Here is a 14,349-nt window from a genome sequence, read left to right as displayed (position 1 = left end):
GAGGGACAGGCGGGAGGAGTCGGGGCGGGAGGGTGTCGGGGCGGGAGGGGGGCAGGAGCGGGTGTGCACAGAGGGACGGGCGGGAGCCCTTACTGCACAAAAAGCCTCAAATGCTGCCCCCAGCCCCTTTCTGCCCCAGGCAACGCTTGGGCGGGCTGCTAGTACAGTACAAAGATAGAATAATTCATGCTAAGATCTAAATTTCTCAAAAAGGAGACAGCATACTTAGCTGGTTCCACCAAAGAGACCTAGGTGTAATCTTGGATCCAAATTCAACACCACCCATTAAAAATTGAAAGAAAACTTCGATACAAACTTGATCTCTTCTTAAGATTTTTTGCAGATGGCAAAATGTAAGTTTCCTCACGTTTTTTGTGAAAATTTGGGCTGTTAGAGAGATTAAGTTTATTACATTCGATTGGTTGAGGGTGCTAGATCTGTCTGTAGTAAGGTACACAATATTCCTGTCGCTGTGCATGAGCAAATGTGTTGTCAGAGTTGGAACAGTTGAAAGCAGAAGGCATGATTGAGGAAGTTGAGGCTACCCCTTGGCTCGCTCCGGTAGTCGCTGCCAAGAAAGCTGATGGGTCTTTGCGTCTCTGTGTGGACTTAAGAGAGTTGAATAAACATGTCGTAGTGGATCGTTATCCTTTGCCCAAGATCGCAGATTTATTGATGCTTCTTCAAAGTGCAGAAGTTTTTAGTACTATAGAACTGAAATCTGCGTATTATCAGATTATGTTGAGTGAAGATTCCAAAGACCTTACGGCATTTGTGATTTGGTATTTTTCCTTTTGTTAGACTACCATTTGGTCTTGTTTCAGCTGCTTCAGTGTTTCAGAGGGTTCTAGAAAAGGTTTTAAAAAATCTCAGCGGTGTAAGGGTATGTTAAGATGATATATTGATATATGGGCGAGACAATAAAGAACATGATAAAGTTTTTATCACTTACACATGGCCAGAGGATAGGGTACGCCTTAGCGCGCGTATACCACCATGGTCACACACCAATTTTTTTAGGTCCTGATGAATGCTTTGCAGAACATGCACCGTTACACAAGCTGAAACATGTTCATGTCGACCAAACACCACATTCTTACGGTTCTTCCAGCTCCATTACTCGGCTGGGTTTGATCCGCCACTTGCTTTTGACCAGTAACCAGATCACCTAGAAATAAAGTTTTTTACGGGTATTTTCTGGCTACTTCTTAAATCTGCACTTGACCACTTGCACTTGTACACATCACCTTACCTGCTCCGCTGTAACTGCAGGCGTCGTAGCACACCGGAACGACACTCGGTTGTTCCGGTGGGGACCCTATGATGAAGCATGTCACCCCAGGTTGGTGAGTGAGGGTCCTTCAGTAATCATTGATTATAGAGTTTCTCCCCATGCCACAACTAAAAAAACTCCTTTTGAATTGTTTAGAGGAAGATGCTCTAACACGTTAGTGGCACCTACATGGGTAAATGAATTCCAAGGTTCTCAGGGTGTGAGTGGTGATGAGCATAGCTGGAAACTTGTAGAATCAAAAAAGGTTGTAGCTCGTAAGGAATTTTATGACCAGAGGAAGAGTGTGAAGGAAACCATTGTAAAAGTGGGAGATTGGGTTTTAGTTAAAAATCCATGTGGAAGAGCCAATTCTTCTACTTTTCTGAAACCATTGCAAGTTATCAAGGCTTTTAAAAATGCAGTCAAAACTGATGACCACCGCATATGGAATCTGAATAGGGTGGTTGTTGTTAGGGATGATCTTGTACCTTTTCTTCCTTTATATGAAGACCCTAATAAAGGCTTGTGCAAAAGTTCAAATAGTTAGGAAAATTCCCTTGGGCATTCAAAGAGTTCTAAACTATCTGGTAGATTGATCAACACCTTTGAAACCTCAAGAGATATAGTCAAAGCTACAGATATAGTGTGTAAATTGGCAAGGTTTTCTTTCACCCCTAAACATTTGAAAGATTATGTACAGTGATTCATTGTGTGGTAATAACTCTATTCCGCTTCATGTGTTGGTGTTTTATTTCTTGCATGTTTTTGTAATTGTTGTTGTGTGTTGTAAGGGAGGGAGATGTGTGGCATTCTAGGTTGTTTCTCCAGTTGCTAGGAGCATTAGAATGCAGAACAACCCTGACTGAAAATCAAATTTCAGGAACTCGCATTCAGATGAAACCTAATCCCAAATAGGCCTTCTGTACCAGTCAGGAATATGAAAAAGAAAAACCAGTAAACTGTGATCCGGGAGCACCCTAACTACCTTCTGCGGTGCACACACTCTGGCTGTTGCTGAAATCTGATTGAAAAAAGCATCATACAAAAACAAGATATCCGGCGCTGCTTTAGAACGCATAATGGGAATGCATTTTAATAGTGCATTCCAAAAAAGTGACAGCCATCTTACATTTCGAGGGAAAAGGATGTGGTGTAAGGACTAGATTGTCCGACCTTGAAGCTGGGGAACTGGGTTTGAGTCTTGGCGATCTATGCCTTGGTCTCATTCATATAGACATGAAATTAAATGTGGGTGGTGGAGTGAAATGGACAACGTGTGCATAAGAGAATGAGTTAAAAGGATAGTAGATGCCAGACAGTGGCAGAGAAATGACGAGTAAGAAAGGACAATTTATGGGGAGTACGAAACAGAAATAAATAGAGAGAATTGAATAGTGGTCAATAAGAAATACAGGCACTTGAAACTGAACACACAACCACAGTGTAACACGAGCAGGAAAGATATATAAAAAAATAGTCCCCCAGATGAACAGCATAAAGATACAGTACTTGGTCCCTGCTCCATGGGAGGAAACTAAAGACAAAAAAAGGAGGGACAAAGAGGAAGGATTGGCCACCAGCAAGTAAGGAAATTTAAAGGACACTAAAACAACCAAATGAAAAGCAGTGGGCAAGCTGTAAGCCCACAAAGAAGTATATACTAAACTATGTACAACAGGACTCTAGCTTGACCTAAATACTACGTATAATCAATTGGAGGAGGGAGAGAGAGATCGGATCCTTTCAGTCTCCATTTAGTTACTCATAATCAACAAGGGAAAGGATCACTAGTCCTGCGTAAACCAAGGTCTGCAGGTAGGTAAGTGGGTGTCTCCCAATAAAAAGACCCTCATACACGCGTTTTTTTCTTGATTTCTCGTAGCGGTATATGATTGTCCCCGCTCGTTTTAACACGTGAGTGCGTAATCCTTGGGTCAGTTCTTTTGTGTGCACCCTCCGCCAGGAGGCTTTACCTTTGGTTAAGGCAGTAGTGATCGTGGAAATGTGAGTGGGGAGGTGCTGATATGTTAATTGCCCGGACAGCCAGAAATTGGACTTTAATGAGTCTGGATTCGGACAATTATAAAATTAATTTGTGCAGCTTTGGAATTGGTTATGGATTCTAGCGCACTTAGATAGTGTGATAAAAAACGGTCGACATGTTTCAGCCTTTGTGTTAGGATTTAGAAGCCTTGACTTGTGTGATTTGTATGATCTGATACTTTTTCCCTACCCCTTGATGTGAGAGCTGGAACATTTGTAGACGCTCCCTAATGTGAATAAGGAGGAGCGGCAGCATGAAGCCTTTGCTTGGCTTACTTCCTCGTGACCACGCCCCCTCTCCACTTCCTGGTTCCTGCTCGTGTGTTGGTCGGCGTTTTGTGGACCCTCTGGTGTTTCTAAGAGGCTCCCTTCGCTCCTTCCCTGCTGCTGCCCCCTTGTCCCGTGTGAAATCAGCCCCAATTTGGTGTGTATGCATGTCTGCCGGTCTTCGGCATTTTCTTCGTTACTCCGCGAGCTATTGAATGCGACGCCCCTACCAAAGCTCACGCATTTTGCGGGCGTCTGCAGCTCGGTACCTTCCTTTGCTTCCCTCCTGGTGGCTGAATTTCATCCTTTTCTTTTTTCGTTCTTTTGATACTCCTGAGAGAGTGAGCGCTCCGCCCTGTTCCTCCATAGGGCCGGGTGTCTCACCTCCTGAGCGTGTACTGCTCCGCTGTACTTGCCCCCTTGCAGCCGGTCGGTGCACCTCACTCCCTTCTTACACTTTGAGTTGTGTTTGTTTGTGTGGTTGTACTGCTTCGCTGTGTTTGCCCCCCCTTACAGCCGGTTGGTGCACCTCACGCCCTTACTCCTTTTCATTTACGTCTGAGGTGTGGTGAGTCCTTCGTGAGTTCTACTTATCCAAGACCATTCTGGGGCTCCCTGCTGTCCCAGGTTCCTGAACTCATCGTTGAAGCTCGCCCGACCTACAGTTGGGGTAAGATCAGATTGAGTTAATCACACATGTCAATGCTTTCTTCCTTATACTCAGAGTACGGTGAGGATTGTTACTGTTTATAACTTGGTTTTGTTTCCTAGCCTGGACCATCCCCTGAGACGCCTTCTATTATTAGTTGCCCCTCGTATGAGGAGAGTGGTGGACACTCCTTGGGTAAATTCCCTCATACTTTTAGGAGACAGTAGACCGGAGTGTGTTATATATATATCGCATTCTTGCTTCTGTGTCCTGGAGGTGGAGGGATTCATCTTCGCTCCCGTGGAAGCTGGTCCTTCTCCTAACAGAAAGCCAAGCCCACGAATTATCCTTCCCCCCGAGCGAGGATGAATCCTGACCCTTCTATGGCGGCTACGGGCCTTGAACCCCAAACCCCTACTATGGAAGACTTAACTGCTGCTTTAGTGGCCCTTCAGACAGAAGTAGGCAGATTAGGTACTGAAAATCAGAGACTAGTGGCAGAAGTACATCAGTTGAGAACAGGTGCTAGAGACCCAGGTACGATCCCTAAATCACGCAAAAGTTATATACAGCCTTCCAGATTTACACTAGCTCCCACAGAAACAGACACAAGAGCTAGCCCTGATCCCAATATGTCCCCTGTTCAAGTCACGGTACATACCCCTAATCCTGTTCCCTTAGCAATGCCCGAAAGATTCACAGGGGATAGCACCAAATTCAATGTCTTTATGAATCAATGTCAACTCCAATTCCTGTGTAAGGCGGCCTCATTTCCCGATGATTTGGCCAAGGTAGCGTTTATAATTTCCTATCTAGCAGGGAATGCAGCAGAATGGGCAGTACCTCTAGTACAGAATAATGATCCCTTGTTATATGATCTTGATCAGTTTAAGGAAAAGATGAGGAGTCTTTTCGCTAAGCATTCATATATGCAAGCTAGCGACATCGAACTGCTCAATCTAAGACAAGGTTCCAAGGACCTCCTTTCCTACATAACCAATTTCAACCGCTTGGTGGCAGAAACCCACTGGCCCGAAGACAAGCGAACATCCTTGTTTTACCGTGGGTTATGTGAGGAGCTAAAGGACCTACTCTCCCAGATAGTGAACCCCCCAGAAGACTGTGCCTCTTTTATTGACCTGGTAGTGAAGTTAGACCATCGATTGCATGAGAGAAGAGGAGAACGGACTCGTACTGTTGTTCCCAAAATACTGTTTCATAGAACTGAGAAACCTCTACCTAAAGACGTTCCAGAACCCATGCAAATAGGGGGAATCCGCGGGCCTTTGTCCACAGAAGAAAAAGAGAAGAGAAGGAGATTGAATCTTTGCCTTTATTGTGGAAAAGGAGGTCATTTTGCTAGAGATTGTCCAGTGCGCCCTAAGACATCAAAGCAATCAGTCAGTAGCCTTTCCAGTTCGGAAAACTTGAAAGCTTGAGGAACAGAGAGGTCGATTCCCCAAGCTCTACGCCTCCACAGATCTCCTCCAGTCAGGTACTAGTGGTAAAACACTTTACAGTACCAATTACCCTCACTTACTTGAGCAAAAGACAATACACCATGTCTGTTCTTTTAGACTCCGGCGCTACTGGGAACTTTTTTGATATCCAACTTGCTAAACAATTGGGTCTTACTTTTATCACTAAACCCCAGCCAGAATCCATCTGGGCTGTGGATGGATCTGAATTATCTTCAGGAATGATCAGTTATCAGACCCCACCGTTGGTTATAGTTTTCAATAACGGGCACTCAGAGAGCCTTGTGTTTGATCTGATTGACGCTCCCAATTTTGGTGTTATCTTGGGAGTACCATGGTTGCAGCTACACAATCCCGCTATAGACTGGGTGAAAAGAACCGTCACCTTGAGTTCCCCCTTCTGTAAAACTCACTGTTATTTGGAAGCCCGCGAACCAGATCTACCGTTATTTTGTGCAGTCCAATCAGGGGTAGACTTGTGTTTGCCCGATCAGTAATCAGAGTTTGCCAATGTCTTTAGTGAACAGGAAGCTACCAAATTACCTCCGCATGGGAGTTATGATTGCAGGATTGACCTCATACCTGGCGCAGATTTACCCTGCAGTCGTATTTATGCCTTGACTCCCTCAGAAAACGACTACCTGAAAGACTACCTAGATGAGATGCTGGCCAAAGGATTCATCAGACACTCTACTTCACCTGTGTCTTCCCCTTTGTTTTTTATTGATAAAAAGGAAGGAGGGCTCCGGGCTTGCCTGGACTATAGAGCCTTGAATAAAATCACGATAAAGAACAAATACCCTCTTCCCCTGATTCCTGTCCTCCTCGACCAGATTAAGGGAGCAAAGATTTTTACAGAAATTGATCTAAGGGGTGCTTACCATTTGATCCGGATAAAGCAGGGAGACGAATGGAAAACTGCCTTTCGCACCAAATTTGGACTCTATGAGTATTGCGTCATGCCGTTCGGGTTATGCAATGCCCCGGCGGCATTTCAATACTTCATAAATGACATCCTGAGAGAATATATCGATATCTTTGTAATCGTCTATATAGATGATATTCTTATATTCTCTCAGAATGAAACCGATCATGTTGACCATGTCCAAAAAATTCTACACAAGCTACAGGAGAATCAGTTATATGCCAAATTGGATAAAAGCATGTTTCACACTTCAGAAGTGGACTTCTTGGGTTTCACCATTAAACCTAGTGGCCTTCAGATGGATCCCAAGAAAGTAGAGGCTTTGGTTAAATGGAAAAGTCACACTTCAGTCAAGGAAATACAATCTTTCCTCGGATTTGCCAATTTCTATCGACGATTCATTGACCGTTTTTCTGAAACTATTTCACCAATCACAAAGCTTCTGAAAAAAGGGGTGTCTTTTTTATGGACTCTTGAGGCAGAACAAGCTTTTTGTGACTTAAAAAACAAGTTCACCTCCGCCCCTATTCTTCGACACGCTGACAATATTCAACCGTTTTATGTAGAGGCGGATGCCTCTCAATATGCGGTAGGGGGCATACTTTCCCAAAGAGATACCGAGACCGGTCAAATGCATCCCATAGCATATTTTTCAAAAACATTACTCCCTGCGGAAAGAAATTACACCATCGGGGAAAGGGAACTGTTGGCCATCAAGTTGTCCTTCCAAGAATGGAGACATCATTTGTTAGGGTCTCCCCATGTGGTAACCATTTATTCTGACCATAAAAACCTTCAGTTCTTCAAGTCTGCTAGAGCTCTTACGCCACGACAAATGAGGTGGTTATTGTTCTTTAGTGAATACGACTTTCTGATTACATATCGACCTGGTACACAACAGGGTAAAGCTGACGCCTTGTCACGTCTTGGACAGGAAAAAAGCTCAACCAACGAACAACCACTTCCTATCATTCCAGAGAACAAGATCCTTGGGGTGGGGGAAAAGGACCACAATCTTCTTGAGGAAATCAAGGAACTACTCTTAGACATGTCACCAGATGAGTGGTTGCATAATCCCCTACACACCATCAAAGAAGGGTTGTATTATCATGACAACAAGATGTTTGTCCCTGCCTCTACCCTGAGACAAAAAATCATAGGATGGTGTCATAGTAGCACCTTGGCAGGACATCCAGGCGGTCGTAAGACTATTGACCTATGCCAGAGATGGTTTTGGTGGGAATCTCTGTCCCAAGACGTCTTGGACTATGTACAATCATGTGCGATATGTGCACGCCAAAAGGCTTCGCATTGTGCACCCACAGGGCTCTTAAAGCATATAGCCATACCCCCCGCACCCTGGCATACTATCAGTATGGATTTCATGACGGATTTGCCCCCTTGTCAGGGCTATACCACTGTTTATGTAGTAGTGGACATGTTGTCCAAAATGGGACATTTCATTCCTCTAAAGAAAATACCTTCTTCTAAAGAACTAGCATCGGTGTTTTTGGACACAGTGGTGAAATTACATGGGTTACCTACTTTTATCATCTCTGACAGAGGTCCCCAGTTTGTCTCTAAGTTCTGGAGAGGAATGTGTGCTGTTTTGGGTATTGATCACAGGCTTTCCACCGCTTACCACCCCCAAACAGACGGGCAAACTGAAAGAACTAACCAAACTTTGGAACAATTCCTGCGGTGTTTATTAACATCTATTCCTTCTACTTGGGTTCAAGCTCTTCCTTTGGCTGAATTCGCATACAATAATTCTAGCCACTCAGCCACAAAGGTCTCTCCTTTTTTCTTTTTACATGCACAACACCCTAGAATGCTTCCCATTGTGTTTCCCCCAGATGACATTTCAGTGCCCGCACTAGAGGAACACCATGCCCACATCCAGGACATATGGGAATCAGCAAAAACAGAACTAGGGAAGGCTAAAGAAGCAATGAAGAAACAAGCTGATAAACACCGTAGAACAGAGCCTGTGTACACGATAGGAGAAAAAGTGTGGCTGTCCACAAGAAACCTCAGAATGGAAGGGACGAAAAAATTCCAACCTAGATTCATAGAGCCTTTCCCAATAGAGAAAATCCTAACCCCTGTCACCTTGAAACTTCAGCTACCCCGTGCATGAAAATACATCCCGTGTTCCACAGTTCTTTGATTAAAAAATACATACCTTCCGTTGTCCCTGAAATCCCTCCCCCTCCAGTAGTAATAAATGGAGAAGCAGAATACGAAGTACGCAAAATTTTGGATTCCAGAAGGTTCAGAGGTAAACTCCAGTACTTCATAGATTGGGTGGGATATCCCCCAGAAGAGAGATCATGGGAACCTGCTGAAAATATACATGCAGTCAGACTGATCCGACAGTTTAGGAATAGGCCTTTAAGGAGGGGTACTGTTAGGATTTAGCAGCCTTGACTTGTGTGATTTGTATGATCTGATACTTTTTCCCTACCCCTTGATGTGAGAGCTGGAACATTTGTAGACGCTCCCTAATGTGAATAAGGAGGAGCGGCAGCATGAAGCCTTTGCTTGGCTTACTTCCTCGTGACCACGCCCCCTCTCCACTTCCTGGTTCCTGCTCGTGTGTTGGTCGGCGTTTTGTGGTCCCTCTGGTGTTTCTAAGAGGCTCCCTTCGCTCCTTCCCTGCTGCTGCCCCCTTGTCCCGTGTGAAATCAGCCCCAATTTGGTGTGTATGCATGTCTGCCGGTCTTCGGCATTTTCTTCGTTCCTCCGCGAGCTATTGAATGCGACGCCCCTACCAAAGCTCACGCATTTTGCGGGCGTCTGCAGCTCGGTACCTTCCTTTGCTTCCCTCCTGGTGGCTGAATTTCATCCTTTTCTTTTTTCGTTCTTTTGATACTCCTGAGAGAGTGAGCGCTCTGCCCTGTTCCTCCATAGGGCCGGGTGTCTCACCTCCTGAGCCTGTACTGCTCCGCTGTACTTGCCCCCTTGCAGCCGGTCGGTGCACCTCACTCCCTTCTTACACTTTGAGTTGTGTTTGTTTGTGTGGTTGTACTGCTCCGCTGTGTTTGCCCCCCCTTACAGCCGGTCGGTGCACCTCACGCCCTTACTCCTTTTCATTTACGTCTGAGGTGTGGTGAGTCCTTCGTGAGTTCTACTTATCCAAGACCATTCTGGGGCTCCCTGCTGTCCCAGGTTCCTGAACTCATCGTTGAAGCTCGCCCGACCTACAGTTGGGGTAAGATCAGATTGAGTTAATCACACATGTCAATGCTTTCTTCCTTATTCTCAGAGTACGGTGAGGATTGTTACTGTTTATAACTTGGTTTTGTTTCCTAGCCTGGACCATCCCCTGAGACGCCTTCTATTATTCGTTGCCCCTCGTATGAGGAGAGTGGTGGACACTCCTTGGGTAAATTCCCTCATACTTTTAGGAGACAGTAGACCGGAGTGTGTTATATATATATTGCATTCTTGCTTCTGTGTCCTGGAGGTGGAGGGATTCATCTTCGCTCCCGTGGAAGCTGGTCCTTCTCCTAACACTTTGTTGCCAGTTGGTCAGTAGGCTTTCTTCAGGACCAGTAAGTGGTGAGGTGAGTAAAAGTGAAAGAATAGGTAAAATTATAACCTGATTCTTCGGATAGTAGAAGGTCGCATTGTACCTCTACACCCGGAAATGATCATTTCCGGGTGAAGAGTGGCAGAGACAGCACATGCTGCAAGAACGGAGGCGAAGGTCTGAGTACAACCTCCCTCTGTTTTTTAACATATCACCACCTCCCCACTCACCTTTCCACGATCACTACTGCCTTAACCAAAGGTAAAGCCTCCTGGCGGAGGGTGCACACAAAAGAACTGACCCAAGGATTACGCACTCACGTGTTAAAACGTGCGGGGACACATCATATACCGCTACGAGAAATCAAGAAAAAAACGCGTGTGTGAGGGTCTTTTTATTGGGAGACACCCACTTACCTACCTGCAGACCTTGGTTTACGCAGGACTAGTGATCCTTTCCCTTGTTGATTATGAGTGACCTAAATACTAAACAGGTTCGCTAGTCAGATGTACTGAGGCCACTAGGCTCTGCAGGTGGGCAATGTCCACATCTTCATTTGTTGTCCAGCATTGGCCTCCTATTAGAATAGTGTGAGCAAGTTTATTAGCAATGATAAGGATGTAAGCCCTCAACTTGTATTTTTTGGGAAAGGACCTGATCTTAACATAGTGACTAACCTTGCTAAAGCGAGGCTTATTTTTTATATAGTGTTACTGGCAAGAAGAGAGAAATGTAGACTCTGGAAGTCAGCAGAACCCCCTTCTCTAAAAGATCTCCTTAAAATCATCAACTCAATAAGCCAGATAGACATAGCATGTGATCCCCGAAGCTATACAAGGGTCTGGAAACATTATATCGATTGGCTAACTTCTGCTCGGTCCGATGATTAATCCATGCAAGATGTGTATCTTAAGCTGGACATTGGTGGCGGACGGAATACGGACGCTGCAACATAAAGATACAGCGGGCAGGTCAGAATTACCGAAAGCCTGTGAACTCAGATAGACATATCAGAAGTCTACGGGATAAATCTCAATGTGTGGGTAGAATAACGGACTCTCACAGAACATTGTGCAGAACAAACAATTATTTAAAGTTAAGGTTCAGCTGCCAAATTGTCACATATACGGCACCGCGTTTACTTGAAAAGAAGAAAGGTGGGGCATGTAGCGGTGATATAAAATAAGGTGTGGTGCATCTTATAAATACCAAGCCCAAAGATTGGACGGGGTGTGGGAGCTTCCTTTACAGGAAGGTTTATGAATAAGATAATGTGTACATGGATCGCGTGACATAACTCTTCATATGCTACGATAAGATATTTATAACGTGGAGAAACTTGACCCTCTAAAAATCTTGTCCTGAAGAAGGTGGTTCTTTTAAACAAGCTCCAATACCACCGAAACACGTCAACGCATTCTCCTACAAAGAATCCAAAAAACAAGGGACATTTGGATAAGAATAACATTTTTTACCAAAACATCTCTTTGTATAATGTATTATGTTTGGATCCCATTTGGTCGCAACAGAATATGATAACTGTATTTTGTGGGTCTCCATTTTCTTGAAAATGTGTTTTTAATGTATAAGATAAATGTCCTTATAAAAAGTACTGTATTGTTTTTTTTAAGTGTATGTATTATTTCATGTTTATCCTCTTAGGTATTCATGAAGGTTTTTAACATGTGTATGGATTGAGGCATATTTTGCTTCTTTTTTATATAAATAAAATTGTGCTAGCACTACATTTCAGCTTGGGGTTTAATTTTTATGCCACAGTAAGTGGGCTAATTAATGATTAATGATTATGATTTTGTAATTGCTGGTATATAGCCATTGGAGTGTATGAAAAAGGATTTGAGTGCATGGGATTCTACTTCCAGGGGGTATTTTCTCTGCTTACTGGTTAAGCTGGCTTGGCCAGATTGTACAAACAGCTCTCATATTCGGTGTGGTTAGTTTCCCTTGGGATGCTCGGGTAGAACAAAGAGATTGAGTAATTAGGATTTAAAAAACAACAACAAATCTAGGAGTTCCATGTTGATCATTGAAGATTAGTGTGTGGTGATGTCTGGCAAAAGGGTGGATATAAAATAATAGATTCATGCTGGAACATCTCAGTGTACAATCAGGCGAAGTTGGAAATGCACAAGCAGATTTAATTATAATCATATATAGGCTTTCCTGTTTTCAGTTTGTTATGAATTCCGGTGTTTTTAAGTGTTTTTCAATGTTTTTAAAACAAGTAAAAATCAGTGGTTATCATCCTTTAATCTGTATTTCTTCATAAAATATAAAGGGTTTTTGTTTTTCTGGCACTTACACAGAATTCTGCTTTTCTTTCCTTCCCTTGCTCATTCATTCCTATTGTCTATTCTACCTTCCTTCTATGCTAGTCCTAACTCGATTCTTTGTACCCTTTCATTTATTTTATTTTATGTATTTATTTATAGAGTGCAACATTCATCCCCAAAGGGATACCACAGAGCTAGAACGTCTGCTACCTTGCAACCTACCTCACACTCAACTATAGAGGAAATAGCCAGGACTTTAATCTCTTCCAGAACTTGGCATGGTCCGAGGTCTAACGAAGATCAACAGGCAATGAATTCCAATGCACTTCAGCGAATTAGTTTTTTTATATGCTTAGCGTTAACAAACACTATGTGAGCCGAGCGCAGAGCTCGTAAAGGTTTATAAAAGGCCACTCAGCTGTACAGAATAGCCAGTCTGGTGTCATATAGTGCTTTGTGGACATGGCATACCAGCTTGAATTTAGTTCTTTTACAAACAGGCAGCCTATTAAGCTAATTTAAACATAGAGATGCTGAGCTATTTCAGACACTGTAACAAATGAGTCTGGCTGCTGCGTTTTGAATGAACTGCAGAAGATAAAAAAAAAGAAACCAGTCATTCCCAAATGTTGGGCATTACCGTAATCCATCCTGCTCATAATCACTACCTGGACTACTGTCCTTAGCCATTCCACTGGAATCCAGGGGAAGAGCTACCTCAAATTTGCTCTTTCAAGTAATGTTTCATTATTTCTCTCACCTCTGTTTGTATCATTTGCAAATAATCAAACTCCTCTTTTCGGTATGGGTGCTGGAAGTTGGGGTGGAGCTGTGGCACCCCCAAAATAACCATGCTGAAGTTCAGAAGATGAATGAGCAATAAAGATGCCTTCAAGATTTGGTTTTATCTTTCCACGGGGTCAAACGCCAGGCTCTGTCTGCTGACAAATTGCGATTTCTTCTTTTAATATGGAGATTTGTGTTATGATCTTTCTCTGACTGCAAAGTAAGATGCTATTCTAATCTATATGATCATCTTCATGGGGTACAGGGAGTGTGAAGGGGAAGGCAGTAGGGTGTATATTTTTCTTATACACAACAACATTTGAATACTTGTAAATGACCTGTACAAATATTTTAAACTATATCAGCAGTTAGAAAAAGCACAAATGCAGCACCTTTTTATTTCTGAAGTATGATAAAACAAAGAGTTTCATCATACAATTGGCTTGGTGATGTGCAAACAATAAGTATTCACTAAAATCCGAATTCCCCATATTATAGTTTGTGCTCTGTTCAGTTTTACCAGTAAAATTGTATGTCTGGATAATTTAATAAGCAACAAAAGTTGTCCCAAGATTTCACATACAGTTATGTGAGTACAGTTTAGCAACAGGCATATGTATGCAACCACAATATAAAAACAACAACTACAAGAACTCTACTTGCATTGTGTCAGCCAACACTAGAATAATACACACGTATTCCAAAGTTTGATGTAACAAAATTTTACAGATCATTTATTTGTACATACATATTTAAAAACAATTTAATTAAAAAACATAAAAATCATGAACAATTAAAATACAATTCATTACAGAAAACAGAGGTCGACGCAGCGTTTCGGTGATATTTGATCGATAGTTCACCTTCTTCAGGACAGTTTTCTAGACAGTAAAGAATACATGTGTTATTACTCAATATACGTGTTGCTGACACCTAACTACCATAGTGCATATAACATTTATCACAGTTAATTTATTGTACATCCAAAATCCATTGTGTACTATATACAAAAACATTTCACTGTCTATATGTAAATCTAACATTATTAACTCGCTGGCCTAAATATGGTTCCTCTTTGCGCAGAGCGTTATGACAGGAG

This window comes from Lissotriton helveticus, chromosome 5_1 (assembly GCF_964261635.1).
Source record: "Lissotriton helveticus chromosome 5_1, aLisHel1.1, whole genome shotgun sequence".
NCBI lineage: Eukaryota > Metazoa > Chordata > Amphibia > Caudata > Salamandridae > Lissotriton > Lissotriton helveticus.
This window is presented reverse-complemented; position numbering follows the sequence as displayed.